General features: G+C 51.0%; 1 protein-coding gene across 1 annotated transcript in view; it reads right to left on the bottom strand.

Annotated features, from left to right (window-relative positions):
- The window catches only part of LOC129856037 (prominin-1-A-like), a 131,661-nt gene that overhangs the window by 7,334 nt on the left and 99,862 nt on the right, over positions 1-24,465 (bottom strand). The gene's annotated exons all lie outside the window — the stretch shown is intronic.

The following is a 24,465-nucleotide window of genomic DNA, read 5'->3' as shown; positions in this document are numbered from 1 at the left end:
GGGGACTAGGAGACAGTAGCAGTGGACTGGGACTAGGGGACTAGGAGACAGTATCAGTAGCAGTGGACTGAGACTAGGAGACTAGGAGACAGTATCAGTAGTAGTGGACTGGGACTAGGAGACAGTATCAGTAGTAGTGGACTGGGACTAGGAGACTAGGAGACAGTATCAGTAGTAGTGGACTGGGACTAGGAGACAGTATCAGTAGCAGTGGACTGAGACTAGGAGACTAGGAGACAGTATCAGTAGTAGTGGACTGGGACTAGGAGACAGTATCAGTAGTAGTGGACTGGGACTAGGAGACAGTATCAGTAGCAGTGGACTGGGACTAGGGGACTAGGAGACAGTATCAGTAGCAGTGGACTGAGACTAGGAGACTAGGAGACAGTATCAGTAGTAGTGGACTGGGACTAGGAGACTAGGGGACAGTATCAGTAGTAGTGGACTGGGACTAGGAGACAGTATCAGTAGTAGTGGACTGAGACTAGGGGACTAGGAGACAGTATCAGTAGCAGTGGACTGTGACTAGGAGACTAGGGGACAGTATCAGTAGTAGTGGACTGAGACTAGGGGACTAGGGGACAGTAGCAGTGGACTGGGACTAGGGGACTAGGGGACAGTATCAGTAGCAGTGGACTGAGACTAGGGGACTAGGAGACAGTATCAGTAGCAGTGGACTGGGACTAGGAGACAGTATCAGTGGTAGTGGACTGGGACTAGGAGACTAGGGGACAGTATCAGTAGTAGTGGACTGGGACTAGGGGACTAGGGGACAGTATCAGTAGTAGTGGACTGGGACTAGGAGACAGTATCAGTAGTAGTGGACTGGGACTAGGGGACTAGGGGGCAGTATCAGTAGCAGTGGACTGAGACTAGGAGACTAGGAGACAGTATCAGTAGCAGTGGACTGAGACTAGGAGACTAGGAGACAGTATCAGTAGCAGTGGACTGGGACTAGGAGACTAGGAGACAGTATCAGTAGCAGTGGACTGAGACTAGGAGACAGTATCAGTAGCAGTGGACTGGGACTAGGAGACAGTATCAGTAGTAGTGGACTGGGACTAGGGGACAGTATCAGTAGTAGTGGACTGGGACTAGGAGACAGTATCAGTAGTAGTGGACTGGGACTAGGGGACAGTATCAGTAGCAGTGGACTGGGACTAGGGGACTAGGAGACAGTATCAGTAGTAGTGGACTGGGACTAGGAGACAGTATCAGTAGCAGTGGACTGGGACTAGGAGACAGTATCAGTAGCAGTGGACTGGGACTAGGAGACAGTATCAGTAGTAGTGGACTGGGACTAGGGGACAGTATCAGTAGCAGTGGACTGGGACTAGGGGACTAGGAGACAGTATCAGTAGTAGTGGACTGGGACTAGGAGACTAGGAGACAGTATCAGTAGTAGTGGACTGGGACTAGGGGATAGTATCAGTAGTAGTGGACTGGGACTAGGGGACTAGGAGACAGTATCAGTAGTAATGGACTGGGACTAGGAGACTAGGAGACAGTATCAGTAGTAGTGGACTGGGACTAGGAGACAGTATCAGTAGCAGTGGACTGGGACTAGGAGACTAGGGGACAGTATCAGTAGTAGTGGACTGGGACTAGGAGACAGTATCAGTAGCAGTGGACTGGGACTAGGAGACTAGGAGACAGTATCAGTAGTAGTGGACTGGGACTAGGAGACAGTATGAGTAGTAGTGGACTGGGACTAGGGGACTAGGAGACAGTATCAGTAGCAGTGGACAGGGACTAGGGGACTAGGAGACAGTATCAGTAGCAGTGGACTGAGACTAGGGGACAGTATCAGTATCAGTAGTAGTGGACTGGGACTAGGAGACTAGGGGACAGTATCAGTAGCAGTGGACTGGGACTAGGAGACTAGGAGACAGTATCAGTAGCAGTGGACTGGGACTAGGGGACTAGGAGACAGTATCAGTAGTAGTGGACTGGGACTAGGAGACTAGGAGACAGTATCAGTAGCAGGGGACAGGGACTAGGGGACTAGGAGACAGTATCAGTAGCAGTGGACTGAGACTAGGGGACAGTATCAGTATCAGTAGTAGTGGACTGGGACTAGGAGACTAGGGGACAGTATCAGTAGCAGTGGACTGGGACTAGGAGACTAGGAGACAGTATCAGTAGCAGTGGACTGGGACTAGGAGACTAGGAGACAGTATCAGTAGTAGTAGACTGGGACTAGGGGACTAGAGGACAGTATCAGTAGTAGTAGACTGGGACTAGGGGACTAGGGGACAGTATCAGTAGCAGTGGACTGGGACTAGGAGACTAGGAGACAGTATCAGTAGCAGTGGACAGGGACTAGGGGACTAGGAGACAGTATCAGTAGCAGTGGACAGGGACTAGGAGACTAGGAGACAGTATCAGTAGCAGTGGACTGGGACTAGGAGAATAGGAGACAGTATCAGTAGCAGTGGACAGGGACTAGGGGACTAGGAGACAGTATCAGTAGCAGTGGACAGGGACTAGGGGACTAGGAGACAGTATCAGTAGTAGTGGACTGGGACTAGGGGACAGTATCAGTATCAGTAGTAGTGGACTGGGACTAGGGGACTAGGAGACAGTATCAGTAGTAGTGGACTGGGACTAGGGGACAGTATCAGTAGCAGTGGACTGGGACTAGGAGACAGTATCAGTAGCAGTGGACTGGGACTAGGGGACAGTATCAGTAGTAGTGGACTGGGACTAGGAGACTAGGGGACAGTATCAGTAGTAGTAGACTGGGACTAGGGGACTAGGGGACAGTATCAGTAGTAGTGGACTGGGACTAGGGGACTAGGAGACAGTATCAGTAGCAGTGGACTGGGACTAGGAGACAGTATCAGTAGCAGTGGACTGGGACTAGGGGACTAGGAGACAGTATCAGTAGTAGTAGACTGGGACTAGGAGACTAGGAGACAGTATCAGTAGTAGTGGACTGGGACTAGGAGACTAGGGGATAGTATCAGTAGTAGTGGACTGGGACTAGGGGACTAGGAGACAGTATCAGTAGCAGTGGACTGGGACTAGGAGACAGTATCAGTAGCAGTGGACTGGGACTAGGGGATAGTATCAGTAGTAGTGGACTGGGACTAGGAGACTAGGGGACAGTATCAGTAGTAGTGGACTGGGACTAGGAGACAGTATCAGTAGCAGTGGACAGGGACTAGGAGACAGTATCAGTAGTAGTGGACTGGGACTAGGAGACAGTATCAGTAGTAGTGGACTGGGACTAGGAGACAGTATCAGTAGTAGTGGACTGGGACTAGGAGACAGTATCAGTAGTAGTGGACTGGGACTAGGAGACAGTATCAGTAGTAGTGGACTGGGACTAGGAGACAGTATCAGTAGCAGTGGACTGGGACTAGGAGACAGTATCAGTAGTAGTGGACTGGGACTAGGGGACAGTATCAGTAGTAGTGGACTGGGACTAGGAGACTAGGGGACAGTATCAGTAGTAGTGGACTGGGACTAGGAGACTAGGGGACAGTATCAGTAGTAGTGGACTGGGACTAGGAGACTAGGGGACAGTATCAGTAGTAGTGGACTGGGACTAGGAGACAGTATCAGTAGCAGTGGACAGGGACTAGGAGACAGTATCAGTAGTAGTGGACTGGGACTAGGAGACAGTATCAGTAGTAGTGGACTGGGACTAGGGGACAGTATCAGTAGTAGTGGACTGGGACTAGGAGACTAGGGGACAGTATCAGTAGTAGTGGACTGGGACTAGGAGACTAGGGGACAGTATCAGTAGTAGTGGACTGGGACTAGGGGACAGTATCAGTAGTAGTGGACTGGGACTAGGAGACAGTATCAGTAGCAGTGGACTGGGACTAGGGGACTAGGAGACAGTATAAGTAGTAGTGGACTGGGACTAGGAGACTAGGAGACAGTATCAGTAGCAGTGGACTGGGACTAGGGGACAGTATCAGTAGTAGTGGACTGGGACTAGGGGACTAGGGGACAGTATCAGTAGTAGTGGACTGGGACTAGGAGACAGTATCAGTAGTAGTGGACTGGGACTAGGAGACTAGGAGACAGTATCAGTAGTAGTGGACTGGGACTAGGAGACAGTATCAGTAGTAGTGGACTGGGACTAGGGGACAGTATCAGTAGCAGTGGACTGGGACTAGGAGACTAGGAGACAGTATCAGTAGCAGTGGACTGGGACTAGGAGACTAGGGGACAGTATCAATAGTAGTGGACTGGGACTAGGAGACAGTATCAGTAGCAGTGGACAGGGACTAGGAGACAGTATCAGTAGCAGTGGACTGAGACTAGGAGACTAGGGGACAGTATCAGTAGTAGTGGACTGGGACTAGGAGACAGTATCAGTAGTAGTGGACTGGGACTAGGGGACTAGGAGACAGTATCAGTAGTAGTGGACTGGGACTAGGGGACAGTATCAGTAGCAGTGGACTGAGACTAGGAGACTAGGAGACAGTATCAGTAGTAGTGGACAGGGACTAGGAGACTAGGGGACAGTATCAGTAGTAGTGGACTGGGACTAGGAGACAGTATCAGTAGTAGTGGACTGGGACTAGGGGACTAGGAGACAGTATCAGTAGCAGTGGACAGGGACTAGGGGACTAGGAGACAGTATCAGTAGCAGTGGACTGAGACTAGGGGACAGTATCAGTATCAGTAGTAGTGGACTGGGACTAGGAGACTAGGGGACAGTATCAGTAGCAGTGGACTGGGACTAGGAGACTAGGAGACAGTATCAGTAGCAGTGGACTGGGACTAGGAGACTAGGAGACAGTATCAGTAGTAGTGGACTGGGACTAGGAGACAGTAGCAGTGGACTGGGACTAGGAGACTAGGAGACAGTATCAGTAGCAGTGGACAGGGACTAGGAGACTAGGAGACAGTATCAGTAGCAGTGGACAGGGACTAGGAGACTAGGAGACAGTATCAGTAGCAGTGGACAGGGACTAGGAGACTAGGAGACAGTAGCAGTAGCAGTGGACTGGGACTAGGAGACAGTATCAGTAGCAGTGGACTGGGACTAGGAGACTAGGGGACAGTATCAGTAGCAGTGGACTGGGACTAGGAGACTAGGAGACAGTATCAGTAGCAGTGGACTGGGACTAGGAGACAGTATCAGTAGTAGTGGACTGGGACTAGGAGACAGTAGCAGTGGACTGGGACTAGGAGACTAGGAAACAGTATCAGTAGCAGTGGACAGGGACTAGGAGACTAGGAGACAGTATCAGTAGCAGTGGACAGGGACTAGGAGACTAGGAGACAGTATCAGTAGCAGTGGACAGGGACTAGGGGACTAGGAGACAGTATCAGTAGCAGTGGACTGGGACTAGGAGACAGTAGCAGTGGACTGGGACTAGGGGACTAGGGGACAGTATCAGTAGCAGTGGACTGGGACTAGGGGACTAGGAGACAGTATCAGTAGCAGTGGACAGGGACTAGGGGACTAGGAGACAGTATCAGTAGTAGTGGACTGGGACTAGGAGACTAGGGGGCAGTATCAGTAGCAGTGGACTGGGACTAGGAGACTAGGAGACTAGGAGACAGTATCAGTAGCAGTGGACAGGGACTAGGGGACTAGGAGACAGTATCAGTAGTAGTGGACTGGAACTAGGAGACTAGGGGGCAGTATCAGTAGCAGTGGACTGGGACTAGGGGACAGTATCAGTAGTAGTGGACTGGGACTAGGGGACTAGGAGACAGTATCAGTAGCAGTGGACAGGGACTAGGGGACTAGGAGACAGTATCAGTAGCAGTGGACTGGGACTAGGGGACTAGGGGGCAGTATCAGTAGCAGTGGACTGGGACTAGGAGACTAGGAGACTAGGAGACAGTATCAGTAGCAGTGGACAGGGACTAGGGGACTAGGAGACAGTATCAGTAGTAGTGGACTGGGACTAGGAAACTAGGGGACAGTATCAGTAGCAGTGGACTGGGACTAGGAGACTAGGGGGCAGTATCAGTAGTAGTGGACTGGGACTAGGAGACTAGGGGGCAGTATCAGTAGCAGTGGACTGGGACTAGGAGACAGTATCAGTAGTAGTGGACTGGGACTAGGGGACTAGGAGACAGTATCAGTAGTAGTGGACTGGGACTAGGAGACTAGGGGGCAGTATCAGTAGCAGTGGACTGGGACTAGGAGACTAGGAGACTAGGAGACAGTATCAGTAGCAATGGACAGGTACTAGGGGACTAGGAGACAGTATCAGTAGTAGTGGACTGGGACTAGGAGACTAGGGGGCAGTATCAGTAGCAGTGGACTGGGACTAGGAGACAGTATCAGTAGTAGTGGACTGGGACTAGGGGACTAGGAGACAGTATCAGTAGTAGTGGACTGGGACTAGGAGACTAGGAGACAGTATCAGTAGTAGTGGACTGGGACTAGGAGACAGTATCAGTAGTAGTGGACTGGGACTAGGGGACTAGGAGACAGTATCAGTAGCAGTGGACTGGGACTAGGAGACTAGGGGACAGTATCAGTAGCAGTGGACTGGGACTAGGAGACTAGGAGACAGTATCAGTAGCAGTGGACAGGGACTAGGGGACTAGGAGACAGTATCAGTAGCAGTGGACTGGGACTAGGAGACTAGGGGACAGTATCAGTAGCAGTGGACTGGGACTAGGGGACAGTATCAGTAGCAGTGGACTGGGACTAGGGGACAGTATCAATAGTAGTAGACTGGGACTTTGGGACAGTATCAGTAGTAGTGGACTGAGACTAGGAGACTAGGGGACAGTATCAGTAGTAGTGGACTGGGACTAGGAGACAGTATCAGTAGCAGTGGACTGGGACTAGGAGACTAGGGGACAGTATCAATAGTAGTAGACTGGGACTAGGAGACTAGGGGACAGTATCAGTAGTAGTGGACTGGGACTAGGAGCAAGTATCAGTAGTAGTGGACTGGGACTAGGAGACAGTATCAGTAGTAGTGGACTGGGACTAGGAGACAGTATCAGTAGTAGTGGACTGGGACTAGGGGACAGTATCAGTAGCAGTGGACTGGGACTAGGAGACTAGGAGACAGTATCAGTAGCAGTGGACTGGGACTAGGGGACTAGGAGACAGTATCAGTAGTAGTAGACTGGGACTAGGGGACAGTATCAGTAGTAGTGGACTGGGACTAGGGGACTAGGAGACAGTATCAGTAGTAGTGGACTGGGACTAGGAGACTAGGAGACAGTATCAGTAGCAGTGGACTGGGACTAGGAGACAGTATCAGTAGCAGTGGACTGGGACTAGGGGACTAGGGGACAGTATCAGTAGCAGTGGACTGGGACTAGGAGACTAGGAGACAGTATCAGTAGCAGTGGACTGGGACTAGGGGACAGTATCAATAGTAGTGGACTGGGACTAGGGGACAGTATCAGTAGCAGTGGACTGGGACTAGGAGACTAGGAGACAGTATCAGTAGCAGTGGACTGGGACTAGGGGACTAGGAGACAGTATCAGTAGCAGTGGACTGGGACTAGGGGACTAGGAGACAGTATCAGTAGTAGTGGACTGGGACTAGGAGACAGTAGCAGTAGTAGTAGACTGGGACTAGGAGACAGTATCAATAGTAGTGGACTGGGACTAGGGGACTAGGGGACAGTATCAGTAGCAGTGGACTGGGACTAGGGGACAGTATCAGTAGTAGTGGACTGGGACTAGGGGACTAGGGGACAGTATCAGTAGCAGTGGACTGGGACTAGGAGACTAGGAGACAGTATCAATAGTAGTGGACTGGGACTAGGAGACAGTATCAGTAGTAGTGGACTAGGACTAGGGGACAGTATCAGTAGTAGTGGACTGGGACTAGGGGACTAGGGGATAGTATCAGTAGTAGTGGACTGGGACTAGGAGACTAGGAGACAGTATCAGTAGTAGTAGACTGGGACTAGGAGACAGTATCAATAGTAGTGGACTGGGACTAGGGGACAGTATCAGTAGTAGTGGACTGGGACTAGGGGACTAGGGGATAGTATCAGTAGTAGTGAACTGGGACTAGGAGACTAGGAGACAGTATCAGTAGTAGTGGACTAGGACTAGGGGACTAGGAGACAGTATCAGTAGTAGTGGACTGGGACTAGGAGACTAGGGGACAGTATCAGTAGTAGTAGACTGGGACTAGGAGACAGTATCAATAGTAGTGGACTGGGACTAGGGGACTAGGAGACAGTATCAGTAGCAGTGGACTGGGACTAGGAGACAGTATCAGTAGTAGTGGACTGGGACTAGGAGACAGTATCAGTAGTAGTGGACTGGGACTAGGAGACTAGGAGACAGTATCAGTAGTAGTGGACTGGGACTAGGAGACTAGGAGACAGTATCAGTAGTAGTGGACTGGGACTAGGGGACTAGGAGACAGTATCAGTAGCAGTGGACTGGGACTAGGGGACAGTATCAGTAGTAGTGGACTGGGACTAGGAGACTGGGGGACAGTATCAGTAGTAGTGGACTGGGACTAGGAGACTAGGAGACAGTATCAGTAGCAGTGGACTGGGACTAGGGGACAGTATCAATAGTAGTGGACTGGGACTAGGGGACAGTATCAGTAGCAGTGGACTGGGACTAGGAGACTAGGAGACAGTATCAGTAGCAGTGGACTGGGACTAGGAGACAGTATCAATAGTAGTGGACAGGGGACTAGGAGACAGTATCAGTAGTAGTGGACTGGGACTAGGAGACTAGGAGACAGTATCAGTAGTAGTGGACTGGGACTAGGAGACAGTATCAGTAGTAGTGGACTGGGACTAGGGGACAAGGAGACAGTATCAGTAGTAGTGGACTGGGACTAGGGGACAGTATCAATAGTAGTGGACTGGGACTAGGGGACAGTATCAGTAGCAGTGGACTGGGACTAGGAGACTAGGAGACAGTATCAGTAGCAGTGGACTGGGACTAGGGGACTAGGAGACAGTATCAGTAGCAGTGGACTGGGACTAGGGGACTAGGAGACAGTATCAGTAGTAGTGGACTGGGACTAGGAGACAGTAGCAGTAGTAGTAGACTGGGACTAGGAGACAGTATCAATAGTAGTGGACTGGGACTAGGGGACTAGGGGACAGTATCAGTAGCAGTGGACTGGGACTAGGGGACAGTATAAGTAGTAGTGGACTGGGACTAGGGGACTAGGGGACAGTATCAGTAGCAGTGGACTGGGACTAGGAGACAGTATCAGTAGTAGTGGACTGGGACTAGGGGACTAGGGGACAGTATCAGTAGCAGTGGACTGGGACTAGGGGACAGTATCAGTAGCAGTGGACTGGGACTAGGGGATAGTATCAGTAGTAGTGGACTGGGACTAGGGGACTAGGGGACAGTATCAGTAGTAGTAGACTGGGACTAGGAGACAGTATCAATAGTAGTGGACTGGGACTAGGAGACAGTATCAGTAGCAGTGGACTGGGACTAGGAGACTAGGAGACAGTATCAGTAGTAGTAGACTGGGACTAGGGGACAGTATCAGTAGTAGTGGACTGGGACTAGGGGATAGTATCAGTAGTAGTGGACTGGGACTAGGAGACTAGGAGACAGTATCAATAGTAGTGGACTGGGACTAGGAGACAGTATCAGTAGTAGTGGACTAGGACTAGGGGACAGTATCAGTAGTAGTGGACTGGGACTAGGGGACTAGGAGATAGTATCAGTAGTAGTGGACTGGGACTAGGAGACTAGGAGACAGTATCAGTAGTAGTAGACTGGGACTAGGAGACAGTATCAATAGTAGTGGACTGGGACTAGGGGACAGTATCAGTAGTAGTGGACTGGGACTAGGGGACTAGGGGATAGTATCAGTAGTAGTGAACTGGGACTAGGAGACTAGGAGACAGTGTCAGTAGTAGTGGACTAGGACTAGGGGACTAGGAGACAGTATCAGTAGTAGTGGACTGGGACTAGGAGACTAGGGGACAGTATCAGTAGTAGTAGACTGGGACTAGGAGACAGTATCAATAGTAGTGGACTGGGACTAGGGGACTAGGAGACAGTATCAGTAGCAGTGGACTGGGACTAGGAGACAGTATCAGTAGTAGTGGACTGGGACTAGGAGACAGTATCAGTAGTAGTGGACTGGGACTAGGAGACTAGGAGACAGTATCAGTAGTAGTGGACTGGGACTAGGAGACTAGGAGACAGTATCAGTAGTAGTGGACTGGGACTAGGGGACTAGGAGACAGTATCAGTAGCAGTGGACTGGGACTAGGGGACAGTATCAGTAGTAGTGGACTGGGACTAGGAGACTGGGGGACAGTATCAGTAGTAGTGGACTGGGACTAGGAGACTAGGAGACAGTATCAGTAGCAGTGGACTGGGACTAGGGGACAGTATCAATAGTAGTGGACTGGGACTAGGGGACAGTATCAGTAGCAGTGGACTGGGACTAGGAGACTAGGAGACAGTATCAGTAGCAGTGGACTGGGACTAGGAGACAGTATCAATAGTAGTGGACTGGGACTAGGAGACAGTATCAGTAGTAGTGGACTGGGACTAGGAGACTAGGAGACAGTATCAGTAGTAGTGGACTGGGACTAGGAGACAGTATCAGTAGTAGTGGACTGGGACTAGGGGACTAGGAGACAGTATCAGTAGTAGTGGACTGGGACTAGGAGACTAGGAGACAGTATCAGTAGTAGTAGACTGGGACTAGGAGACAGTATCAATAGTAGTGGACTGGGACTAGGAGACAGTATCAGTAGTAGTGGACTGGGACTAGGAGACAGTATCAATAGTAGTGGACTGGGACTAGGAGACTAGGGGACAGTATCAGTAGCAGTGGACTGGGACTAGGAGACTAGGGGACAGTATCAGTAGCAGTGGACTGGGACTAGGAGACAGTATCAGTAGCAGTGGACTGGGACTAGGGGACTAGGAGACAGTATCAGTAGTAGTGGACTGGGACTAGGAGACAGTATCAGTAGCAGTGGACTGGGACTAGGAGACTAGGAGACTAGGAGACAGTATCAGTAGTAGTGGACTGGGACTAGGAGACAGTATCAATAGTAGTGGACTGGGACTAGGGGACAGTATCAGTAGTAGTAGACTGGGACTAGGGGACAGTATCAGTAGTAGTGGACTGGGACTAGGGGATAGTATCAGTAGTAGTGGACTGGGACTAGGAGACAGTATCAGTAGTAGTGGACTGGGACTAGGAGACAGTATCAGTAGCAGTGGACTGGGACTAGGAGACAGTATCAGTAGTAGTGGACTGGGACTAGGAGACAGTATCAGTAGTAGTGGACTGGGACTAGGAGACAGTATCAGTAGCAGTGGACTGGGACTAGGGGACAGTATCAGTAGACTGGGACTAGGAGACTAGGAGACAGTATCAGTAGCAGTGGACTGGGACTAGGAGACAGTATCAATAGTAGTGGACTGGGACTAGGAGACTAGGAGATAGTATCAGTAGCAGTGGACTGGGACTAGGAGACTAGGAGATAGTATCAGTAGCAGTGGACTGGGACTAGGAGACTAGGAGACAGTATCAGTAGTAGTGGACTGGGACTAGGGGACTAGGAGACAGTATCAGTAGCAGTGGACTGGGACTAGGAGACTAGGGGACAGTATCAGTAGTAGTGGACTGGGACTAGGGGACTAGGAGACAGTATCAGTAGTAGTGGAGTGGGACTAGGGGACAGTATCAGTAGTAGTGGACTGGGACTAGGAGACTAGGAGACAGTATCAGTAGCAGTGGACTGGGACTAGGAGACTAGGGGACAGTATCAGTAGTAGTGGACTGGGACTAGGGGACAGTATCAGTAGTAGTAGACTGGGACTAGGAGACTAGGGGACAGTATCAGTAGTAGTGGACTGGGACTAGGAGACAGTATCAGTAGTAGTGGACTGGGACTAGGAGACAGTATCAGTAGTATTGGACTGGGACTAGGAGACAGTATCAGTAGCAGTGGACTGGGACTAGGGGACAGTATCAGTAGCAGTGGACTGGGACTAGGAGACAAGGAGACAGTATCAGTAGCAGTGGACTGGGACTAGGAGACTAGGAGACAGTATCAGTAGCAGTGGACTGGGACTAGGAGACAGTATCAGTAGTAGTGGACTGGGACTAGGAGACAGTATCAGTAGCAGTGGACTGGGACTAGGAGACTAGGAGACAGTATCAGTAGCAGTGGACTGGGACTAGGAGACAGTATCAGTAGTAGTGGACTGGGACTAGGGGACTAGGGGACAGTATCAGTAGTAGTGGACTGGGACTAGGAGACTAGGAGACAGTATCAGTAGTAGTGGACTGGGACTAGGAGACAGTATCAGTAGTAGTGGACTGGGACTAGGAGACAGTATCAGTAGCAGTGGACTGGGACTAGGAGACTAGGAGACAGTATCAGTAGCAGTGGACTGGGACTAGGAGACAGTATCAGTAGTAGTGGACTGGGACTAGTGGACTAGGAGACAGTATCAGTAGCAGTGGACTGGGACTAGGGGACAGTATCAGTAGCAGTGGACTGGGACTAGGGGACTAGGAGACAGTATCAGCAGCAGTGGACTGGGACTAGGGGACAGTATCAGTAGCAGTGGACTGGGACTAGGGGACAGTATCAGTAGCAGTGGACTGGGACTAGGGGACAGTATCAGTAGCAGTGGACTGGGACTAGGGGACAGTATCAGTAGCAGTGGACTGGGACTAGGGGACAGTATCAGTAGTAGTGGACTGGGACTAGGGGACTAGGAGACAGTAGCAGTGGACTGGGACTAGGGGACAGTATCAGTAGCAGTGGACTGGGACTAGGGGACTAGGAGACAGTATCAGTAGCAGTGGACTGGGACTAGGGGACAGTATCAGTAGCAGTGGACTGGGACTAGGGGACAGTATCAGTAGCAGTGGACTGGGACTTGTGGACAGTATCAGCAGTAGTGGACTGGGACTAGGGGACTAGGAGACAGTATCAGTAGCAGTGGACTGGGACTAGGGGACAGTATCAGTAGCAGTGGACAGGGACTAGGAGACTAGGAGACAGTATCAGTAGCAGTGGACTGGGACTAGGAGACAGTATCAGTAGTAGTGGACTGGGACTAGGGGACTAGGGGACAGTATCAGTAGTAGTGGACTGGGACTAGGAGACTAGGAGACAGTATCAGTAGTAGTGGACTGGGACTAGGAGACAGTATCAGTAGTAGTGGACTGGGACTAGGAGACAGTATCAGTAGCAGTGGACTGGGACTAGGAGACTAGGAGACAGTATCAGTAGCAGTGGACTGGGACTAGGAGACAGTATCAGTAGTAGTGGACTGGGACTAGTGGACTAGGAGACAGTATCAGTAGCAGTGGACTGGGACTAGGGGACAGTATCAGTAGCAGTGGACTGGGACTAGGGGACTAGGAGACAGTATCAGTAGCAGTGGACTGGGACTAGGGGACAGTATCAGTAGCAGTGGACTGGGACTAGGGGACAGTATCAGTAGCAGTGGACTGGGACTAGGGGACAGTATCAGTAGCAGTGGACTGGGACTAGGGGACAGTATCAGTAGTAGTGGACTGGGACTAGGGGACTAGGAGACAGTATCAGTAGCAGTGGACTGGGACTAGGGGACAGTATCAGTAGCAGTGGACTGGGACTAGGGGACTAGGAGACAGTATCAGTAGCAGTGGACTGGGACTAGGGGACAGTATCAGTAGCAGTGGACTGGGACTAGGGGACAGTATCAGTAGCAGTGGACTGGGACTAGGGGACAGTATCAGCAGTAGTGGACTGGGACTAGGGGACTAGGAGACAGTATCAGTAGCAGTGGACTGGGACTAGGGGACAGTATCAGTAGCAGTGGACAGGGACTAGGAGACAGTATCAGTAGTAGTGGACTGGGACTAGGGGACTAGGAGACAGTATCAGTAGCAGTGGACTGGGACTAGGGGACAGTATCAGTAGCAGTGGACTGGGACTAGGAGACAGTATCAGTAGTAGTGGACTGGGACTAGGAGACAGTATCAATAGTAGTGGACTGGGACTAGGAGACTAGGAGACAGTATCAGTAGTAGTGGACTGGGACTAGGGGACTAGGGGACAGTATCAGTAGTAGTGGACTGGGACTAGGAGACTAGGAGACAGTATCAGTAGCAGTGGACTGGGACTAGGGGACTAGGAGACAGTATCAGTAGCAGTGGACTGGGACTAGGGGACTAGGGGATAGTATCAGTAGTAGTGGACTGGGACTAGGGGACAAGGGGACAGTATCAGTAGTAGTGGACTGGGACTAGGAGACAGTATCAGTAGTAGTGGACTGGGACTAGGGGACTAGGGGACAGTATCAGTAGTAGTGGACTGGGACTAGGAGACAGTATCAGTAGTAGTGGACTGGGACTAGGAGACAGTATCAGTAGTAGTGGACTGGGACTAGGAGACAGTATCAGTAGCAGTGGACTGGGACTAGGGGACAGTATCAGTAGTAGTGGACTGGGACTAGGAGACAGTATCAGTAGTAGTGGACTGGGACTAGGAGACAGTATCAGTAGCAGTGGACAGGGACTAGGGGACTAGGAGACAGTATCAGTAGTTGTAGACTGGGACTAGGAGACTAGGAGACAGTATCAGTAGTAGTGGACTGGGACTAGGAGACAGTATCAGTAGTAGTGGACAGGGACTAGGAGACAGTATCAGTAGTAGTGGACTGGGACTAGGAGACTAGGAGACAGTATCAGTAGTAGTGGACTGGGACTAGGGGACTAGGAGACAGTATCAGTAGTAGTGGACTGGGACTAGGGGACAGTATCAGTAGTAGTGGACTGGGACTAGGGGACAGTATCAGTAGTAGTGGACTGGGACTAGAAGACTAGGAGACAGTATCAGTAGTAGTGGACTGGGACTAGGAGACAGTATCAATAGTAGTAGACTGGGACTAGGAGACAGTATCAGTAGCAGTGGACTGGGACTAGGAGACTAGGAGACAGTATCAGTAGCAGTGGACTGGGACTAGGAGACAGTATCAGTAGCAGTGGACTGGAACTAGGAGATAGTATCAGTAGCAGTGGACTGGGACTAGGGGACAGTATCAGTAGTAGTTGACTGGGACTAGGAGACAGTATCAGTAGCAGTGGACTGGGACTAGGAGACAGTATCAGTAGCAGTGGACTGGGACTAGGGGATAGTATCAGTAGCAGTGGACTGGGACTAGGGGACAGTATCAATAGTAGTAGACTGGGACTAGGAGACAGTATCAGTAGCAGTGGACTGGGACTAGGAGACTAGGAGATAGTATCAGTAGCAGTGGACTGGGACTAGGAGACTAGGAGACAGTATCAGTAGTAGTGGACTGGGACTAGGGGACTAGGAGACAGTATCAGTAGCAGTGGACTGGGACTAGGAGACTAGGGGACAGTATCAGTAGTAGTGGACTGGGACTAGGGGACTAGGAGACAGTATCAGTAGTAGTGGACTGGGACTAGGGGACAGTATCAGTAGTAGTGGACTGGGACTACGAGACTAGGAGACAGTATCAGTAGCAGTGGACTGGGACTAGGAGACTAGGGGACAGTATCAGTAGTAGTGGACTGGGACTAGGGGACAGTATCAGTAGTAGTAGACTGGGACTAGGAGACTAGGGGACAGTATCAGTAGTAGTGGACTGGGACTAGGAGACAGTATCAGTAGTAGTGGACTGGGACTAGGAGACAGTATCAGTAGTAGTGGACTGGGACTAGGAGACAGTATCAGTAGCAGTGGACTGGGACTAGGGGACAGTATCAGTAGCAGTGGACTGGGACTAGGAGACTAGGAGACAGTATCAGTAGCAGTGGACTGGGACTAGGAGACTAGGAGACAGTATCAGTAGCAGTGGACTGGGACTAGGAGACAGTATCAGTAGTAGTGGACTGGGACTAGGAGACAGTATCAGTAGCAGTGGACTGGGACTAGGAGACTAGGAGACAGTATCAGTAGCAGGGGACTGGGACTAGGAGACAGTATCAGTAGTAGTGGACTGGGACTAGGGGACTAGGGGACAGTATCAGTAGTAGTGGACTGGGACTAGGAGACTAGGAGACAGTATCAGTAGTAGTGGACTGGGACTAGGAGAGAGTATCAGTAGTAGTGGACTGGGACTAGGAGACAGTATCAGTAGCAGTGGACTGGGACTAGGAGACTAGGAGACAGTATCAGTAGCAGTGGACTGGGACTAGGAGACAGTATCAGTAGTAGTGGACTGGGACTAGTGGACTAGGAGACAGTATCAGTAGCAGTGGACTGGGACTAGGGGACAGTATCAGTAGCAGTGGACTGGGACTAGGGGACTAGGAGACAGTATCAGTAGCAGTGGACTGGGACTAGGGGACAGTATCAGTAGCAGTGGACTGGGACTAGGGGACAGTATCAGTAGCAGTGGACTGGGACTAGGGGACAGTATCAGTAGCAGTGGACTGGGACTAGGGGACAGTATCAGTAGTAGTGGACTGGGACTAGGGGACTAGGAGACAGTATCAGTAGCAGTGGACTGGGACTAGGGGACAGTATCAGTAGCAGTGGACTGGGACTAGGGGACTAGGAGACAGTATCAGTAGCAGTGGACTGGGACTAGGGGACAGTATCAGTAGCAGTGGACTGGGACTAGGGGACAGTATCAGTAGCAGTGGACTGGGACTAGGGGACAGTATCAGTAGCAGTGGACTGGGACTAGGGGACAGTATCAGCAGTAGTGGACTGGGACTAGGGGACTAGGAGACAGTATCAGTAGCAGTGGACTGGGACTAGGGGACAGTATCAGTAGCAGTGGACAGGGACTAGGAGACAGTATCAGTAGTAGTGGACTGGGACTAGGGGACTAGGAGACAGTATCAGTAGCAGTGGACTGGGACTAGGGGACAGTATCAGTAGCAGTGGACTGGGACTAGGAGACAGTATCAGTAGTAGTGGACTGGGACTAGGAGACAGTATCAATAGTAGTGGACTGGGACTAGGAGACTAGGAGACAGTATCAGTAGTAGTGGACTGGGACTAGGGGACTAGGGGACAGTATCAGTAGTAGTGGACTGGGACTAGGAGACTAGGAGACAGTATCAGTAGCAGTGGACTGGGACTAGGGGACTAGGAGACAGTATCAGTAGCAGTGGACTGGGACTAGGGGACTAGGGGATAGTATCAGTAGTAGTGGACTGGGACTAGGGGACTAGGGGACAGTATCAGTAGTAGTGGACTGGGACTAGGAGACAGTATCAGTAGTAGTGGACTGGGACTAGGAGACAGTATCAGTAGTAGTGGACTGGGACTAGGGGACAGTATCAGTAGTAGTGGACTGGGACTAGGAGACAGTATCAGTAGTAGTGGACTGGGACTAGGAGACAGTATCAGTAGCAGTGGACAGGGACTAGGGGACTAGGAGACAGTATCAGTAGTAGTAGACTGGGACTAGGAGACTAGGAGACAGTATCAGTAGTAGTGGACTGGGACTAGGAGACAGTATCAGTAGTAGTGGACAGGGACTAGGAGACAGTATCAGTAGTAGTGGACTGGGACTAGGAGACTAGGAGACAGTATCAGTAGTAGTGGACTGGGACTAGGGGACTAGGAGACAGTATCAGTAGTAGTGGACTGGGACTAGGGGACAGTATCAGTAGTAGTGGACTGGGACTAGGGGACAGTATCAGTAGTAGTGGACTGGGACTAGAAGACTAGGAGACAGTATCAGTAGTAGTGGACTGGGACTAGGGGACAGTATCAGTAGTAGTGGACTGGGACTAGGAGACAGTATCAATAGTAGTAGACTGGGACTAGGAGACAGTATCAGTAGCAGTGGACTGGGACTAGGAGACAGTATCAGTAGTAGTGGACTGGGACTAGGAGACTAGGAGACAGTATCAGTAGCAGTGGACTGGGACTAGGAGACTAGGGGACAGTATCAGTAGCAGTGGACTGGGACTAGGGGACAGTATCAGTAGCAGTGGACTGGGACTAGGGGATAGTATCAGTAGCAGTGGACTGGGACTAGGAGACTAGGGGGCAGTATCAGTAGCAGTGGACTGGGACTAGGGGACAGTATCAGTAGTAGTGGACTGGGACTAGGGGACTAGGGGATAGTATCAGTAGTAGTGGACTGGGACTAGGGGACTAGGGGGCAGTATCAGTAGCAGTGGACTGGGACTAGGGGACAGTATCAGTAGTAGTGGACTGGGATTAGGAGACAGTATCAGTAGTAGTAGACTGGGACTAGGGGACAGTATCAGTAGTAGTGGACTGGGACTAGGAGACTAGGGGACAGTATCAGTAGCAGTGGACTGGGACTAGGAGACAGTATCAGTAGTAGTGGACTGGGACTAGGAGACTAGGAGACAGTATCAGTAGTAGTGGACTGGGACTAGGAGACTAGGAGACAGTATCAGTAGCAGTGGACTGGGACTAGGAGACAGTATCAGTAGTAGTGGACTGGGACTAGGAGACTAGGAGACAGTATCAGTAGTAGTGGACTGGGACTAGGAGACTAGGAGACAGTATCAGTAGTAGTGGACTGGGACTAGGAGACAGTATCAGTAGCAGTGGACTGGGACTAGGGGACTAGGAGACAGTATCAGTAGCAGTGGACTGGGACTAGGAGACAGTATCAGTAGTAGTAGACTGGGACTAGGAGACAGTATCAGTAGTAGTGGACTGGGACTAGGAGACTAGGAGACAGTATCAGTAGCAGTGGACTGGGACTAGGAGACAGTAACAGTAGTAGTAGACTGGGACTAGGAGACAGTATCAGTAGTAGTGGACTGGGACTAGGGGACAGTATCAGTAGTAGTGGACTGGGACTAGGGGACTAGGGGACAGTATCAGTAGTAGTGGACTAGGGGACAGTATCAGTAGTAGTGGACTAGGGGACTAGGGGACAGTATCAGTAGTAGTGGACTGGGACTAGGGGACTAGGAGACAGTATCAGTAGTAGTGGACTGGGACTAGGGGACTAGGAGACAGTATCAGTAGTAGTGGACTGGGACTAGGGGACAGTATCAGTAGCAGTGGACTGGGACTAGGGGACTAGGGGACAGTATCAGTAGTAGTGGACTGGGACTAGGGGACAGTATCAGTAGTAGTGGACTGGGACTAGGAGACTAGGAGACAGTATCAGTAGTAGTGGACTGGGACTAGGAGACTAGGAGACAGTATCAGTAGCAGTGGACTGGGACTAGGAGACTAGAAGATAGTATCAGTAGTAGTGGACTGGGACTAGGAGACTAGGAGACAGTATCAGTAGTAGTGGACTGGGACTAGGAGACTAGGAGACAGTATCAGTAGCAGTGGACTGGGACTAGGAGACTAGAAGACAGTATCAGTAGCAGTGGACTGGGACTAGGAGACTAGAAGACAGTATCAGTAGCAGTGGACTGGGACTAGGGGACAGTATCAGTAGCAGTGGACTGGGACTAGGGGACAGTATCAGTAGTAGTGGACTGGGACTAGGGGACTAGGAGACAGTATCAGTAGCAGTGGACTGGGACTAGGGGACTAGGGGACAGTATCAGTAGTAGTGGACTGGGACTAGGAGACAGTATCAGTAGTAGTGGACTGGGACTAGGAGACAGTATCAGTAGTAGTGGACTGGGACTAGGAGACAGTATCAGTAGTAGTGGACTGGGACTAGGAGACTAGGGGACAGTATCAGTAGTAGTGGACTGGGACTAGGAGACAGTATCAGTAGTAGTGGACTGGGACTAGGGGATAGTATCAGTAGTAGTGGACTGGGACTAGGAGACTAGGGGACAGTATCAGTAGTAGTGGACTGGGACTACGGGACAGTATCAGTAGTAGTAGACTGGGACTGGGGGACTAGGGGACAGTATCAGTAGTAGTGGACTGGGACTAGGAGACTAGGAGACAGTATCAGTAGTAGTGGACTGGGACTAGGGGACAGTATCAGTAGCAGTGGACTGGGACTAGGGGACAGTATCAGTAGTAGTGGACTGGGACTAGGAGACTAGGAGACAGTATCAGTAGCAGTGGACTGGGACTAGGAGACTAGGAGACAGTATCAGTAGCAGTGGACTGGGACTAGGAGACAGTATCAGTAGTAGTGGACTGGGACTAGGGGACTAGGGGACAGTATCAGTAGTAGTGGACTGGGACTAGGAGACTAGGAGACAGTATCAGTAGCAGTGGACTGGGACTAGGAGACTAGGAGACAGTATCAGTAGCAGTGGACTGGGACTAGGAGACAGTATCAGTAGTAGTGGACTGGGACTAGGGGACTAGGGGACAGTATCAGTAGCAGTGGACTGGGACTAGGAGACTAGGAGACAGTATCAGTAGCAGTGGACTGGGACTAGGAGACAGTATCAGTAGTAGTGGACTGGGACTAGGGGACTAGGGGACAGTATCAGTAGTAGTGGACTGGGACTAGGAGACTAGGAGACAGTATCAGTAGCAGTGGACTGGGACTAGGAGACTAGGAGACAGTATCAGTAGCAGTGGACTGGGACTAGGAGACAGTATCAATAGTAGTAGACTGGGACTAGGAGACTAGGGGGCAGTATCAGTAGTAGTGGACTGGGACTAGGAGACAGTATCAGTAGTAGTGGACTGGGACTAGGGGACTAGGAGACAGTATCAGTAGTAGTGGACGGGGACTAGGAGACTAGGGGACAGTATCAGTAGTAGTGGACTGTGACTAGGAGACAGTAGCAGTAGCAGTGGACTGGGACTAGGGGACAGTATCAGTAGTAGTGGACTGTGACTAGGAGACAGTAGCAGTAGCAGTGGACTGGGACTAGGGGACAGTATCAGTAGTAGTGGACTGTGACTAGGAGACAGTATCAGTAGTAGTGGACTGTGACTAGGAGACAGTAGCAGTAGCAGTGGACTGGGACTAGGGGACAGTATCAGTAGCAGTGGACTGGGACTAGGAGACAGTATCAGTAGTAGTGGACTGGGACTAGGGGACTAGGGGACAGTATCAGTAGTAGTGGACTGGGACTAGGAGACAGTATCAGTAGTAGTGGACTGGGACTAGGAGACAGTATCAGTAGTAGTGGACTGGGACTAGGGGACAGTATCAGTAGTAGTGGACTGGGACTAGGAGACTGGGGGACAGTATCAGTAGTAGTGGACTGGGACTAGGAGACTAGGAGACAGTATCAGTAGCAGTGGACTGGGACTAGGGGACAGTATCAGTAGTAGTGGACTGGGACTAGGGGACAGTATCAGTAGCAGTGGACTGGGACTAGGAGACTAGGAGACAGTATCAGTAGCAGTGGACTGGGACTAGGAGACTAGGAGACAGTATCAGTAGCAGTGGACAGGGACTAGGAGACTAGGGGACAGTATCAGTAGCAGTGGACTGGGACTAGGAGACTAGGAGACAGTATCAGTAGCAGTGGACTGGGACTAGGAGACAGTATCAGTAGCAGTGGACTGGGACTAGGAGACTAGGAGACAGTATCAGTAGCAGTGGACTGGGACTAGGAGACTAGGAGACAGTATCAGTAGCAGTGGACTGGGACTAGGAGACAGTATCAGTAGCAGTGGACTGGGACTAGGAGACTAGGAGACAGTATCAGTAGCAGTGGACTGGGACTAGGAGACTAGGAGACAGTATCAGTAGCAGTGGACTGGGACTAGGAGACAGTATCAGTAGTAGTGGACTGGGACTAGGGGACAGTATCAGTAGTAGTGGACTGGGACTAGGAGACTAGGAGACAGTATCAGTAGTAGTGGACTGGGACTAGGAGACAGTATCAGTAGCAGTGGACTGGGACTAGGAGACAGTATCAGTAGCAGTGGACTTGGACTAGGGGACTAGGAGACAGTATCAGTAGCAGTGGACTGGGACTAGGGGACAGTATCAGTAGTAGTGGACTGGGACTAGGAGACTAGGAGACAGTATCAGTAGCAGTGGACTGGGACTAGGGGACAGTATCAGTAGTAGTGGACTGGGACTAGGGGACTAGGAGACAGTATCAGTAGCAGTGGACTGGGACTAGGGGACAGAATCAGTAGTAGTGGACTGGGACTAGGGGACTAGGAGACAGTATCAGTAGCAGTGGACTGGGACTAGGGGACAGTATCAATAGTAGTAGACTGGGACTAGGGGACTAGGGGACAGTATCAGTAGTAGTGGACTGGGACTAGGGGACTAGGGGACAGTATCAGTAGTAGTGGACTGGGACTACGAGACTAGGATACAGTATCAGTAGCAGTGGACTGGGACTAGGGGACAGTATCAATAGTAGTGGACTGGGACTAGGAGACTAGGAGACAGTATCAGTAGCAGTGGACTGGGACTAGGAGACTAGGAGACAGTATCAGTAGCAGTGGACTGGGACTAGGGGACAGTATCAGTAGCAGTGGACTGGGACTAGGGGACTAGGAGACAGTATCAGTAGCAGTGGACTGGGACTAGGAGACAGTATCAGTAGTAGTGGACTGGGACTAGGGGACTAGGGGACAGTATCAGTAGTAGTGGACTGGGACTAGGAGACAGTATCAGTAGCAGTGGACTGGGACTAGGAGACTAGGAGACAGTATCAGTAGCAGTGGACTGGGACTAGGAGACTAGGAGACTAGGAGACAGTATTAGTAGTAGTGGACTGGGACTAGGGGACAGTATCAGTAGTAGTGGACTGGGACTAGGGGACTAGGAGACAGTATCAGTAGTAGTGGACTGGGACTAGGGGACTAGGAGACAGTATCAGTAGTAGTGGACTGGGACTAGGGGACTAGGAGACAGTATCAGTAGTAGTGGACTGGGACTAGGGGACTAGGAGACAGTATCAGTAGTAGTGGACTGGGACTAGGGGACTAGGAGACAGTATCAGTAGTAGTGGACTGGGACTAGGGGACTAGGAGACAGTATCAGTAGTAGTGGACTGGGACTAGGGGACTAGGAGACAGTATCAGTAGTAGTGGACTGGGACTAGGGGACTAGGAGACAGTATCAGTAGTAGTGGACTGGGACTAGGGGACTAGGAGACAGTATCAGTAGTACTGGACTGGGACTAGGGGACTAGGAGACAGTATCAGTAGTAGTGGACTGGGACTAGGGGACAGTATCAGTAGTAGTGGACTGGGACTAGGGGACTAGGAGACAGTATCAGTAGTAGTGGACTTGGACTAGGGGACTAGGAGACAGTATCAGTAGTAGTGGACTGGGACTAGGGGACTAGGAGACAGTATCAGTAGTAGTGGACTGGGACTAGGGGACTAGGAGACAGTATCAGTAGTAGTGGACTGGGACTAGGGGACTAGGAGACAGTATCAGTAGTAGTGGACTGGGACTAGGGGACTAGGAGACAGTATCAGTAGTAGTGGACTGAGACTAGGGGACAGTATCAGTAGTAGTGGACTGGGACTAGGAGACAGTATCAGTAGCAGTGGACTGAGACTAGGAGACTAGGGGACAGTATCAGTAGTAGTGGACTGGGACTAGGAGACAGTATCAGTAGCAGTGGACTGGGACTAGGGGACTAGGAGACAGTATCAGTAGTAGTGGACTGGGACTAGTGGACTAGGAGACAGTATCAGTAGCAGTGGACTGGGACTAGGAGACTAGGAGACAGTATCAGTAGCAGTGGACTGGGACTAGGAGACAGTATCAGTAGCAGTGGACTGGGACTAGGGGACTAGGGGACAGTATCAATAGTAGTAGACTGGGACTAGGGGACTAGGGGACAGTATCAGTAGTAGTAGACTGGGACTAGGGGACTAGGAGACAGTATCAGTAGCAGTGGACTGGGACTAGGGGACTAGGAGACAGTATCAGTAGCAGTGGACTGGGACTAGGGGACTAGGTGACAGTATCAGTAGTAGTAGACTAGGAGACTAGGAGACAGTATCAGTAGCAGTGGACTGGGACTAGGAGACTAGGAGACAGTATCAGTAGTAGTGGACTGGGACTAGGGGACAGTATCAGTAGCAGTGGACTGGGACTAGGAGACAGTATCAGTAGCAGTGGACTGGGACTAGGAGACAGTATCAGTAGTAGTGGACTGGGACTAGGGGACAGTATCAGTAGCAGTGGACTGGGACTAGGAGACAGTATCAGTAGTAGTGGACTGGGACTAGGAGACTAGGAGACAGTATCAGTAGCAGTGGACTGGGACTAGGAGACAGTATCAGTAGTAGTGGACTGGGACTAGGGGACTAGGAGACAGTATCAGTAGCAGTGGACTGGGACTAGGAGACAGTATCAGTAGTAGTGGACTGGGACTAGGGGACTAGGGGACAGTATCAGTAGCAGTGGACTGCGACTAGGAGACAGTATCAGTAGTAGTAGACTGGGACTAGGGGACAGTATCAGTAGTAGTGGACTGGGACTAGGGGACTAGGAGACAGTATCAGTAGCAGTGGACTGGGACTAGGAGACTAGGGGACAGTATCAGTAGTAGTGGACTGGGACTAGGAGACAGTATCAGTAGCAGTGGACTGGGACTAGGGGACTAGGAGACAGTATCAGTAGTAGTGGACTGGGACTAGGGGACTAGGGGACAGTATCAGTAGCAGTGGACTGGGACTAGGAGACAGTATCAGTAGTAGTGGACTGGGACTAGGAGACAGTATCAGTAGCAGTGGACTGGGACTAGGGGACTAGGA

This window comes from Salvelinus fontinalis, chromosome 5, assembly GCF_029448725.1.
Source record: "Salvelinus fontinalis isolate EN_2023a chromosome 5, ASM2944872v1, whole genome shotgun sequence".
In the NCBI taxonomy this organism is placed as follows: domain Eukaryota; kingdom Metazoa; phylum Chordata; class Actinopteri; order Salmoniformes; family Salmonidae; genus Salvelinus; species Salvelinus fontinalis.
This window is presented reverse-complemented; position numbering and strand designations above follow the sequence as displayed.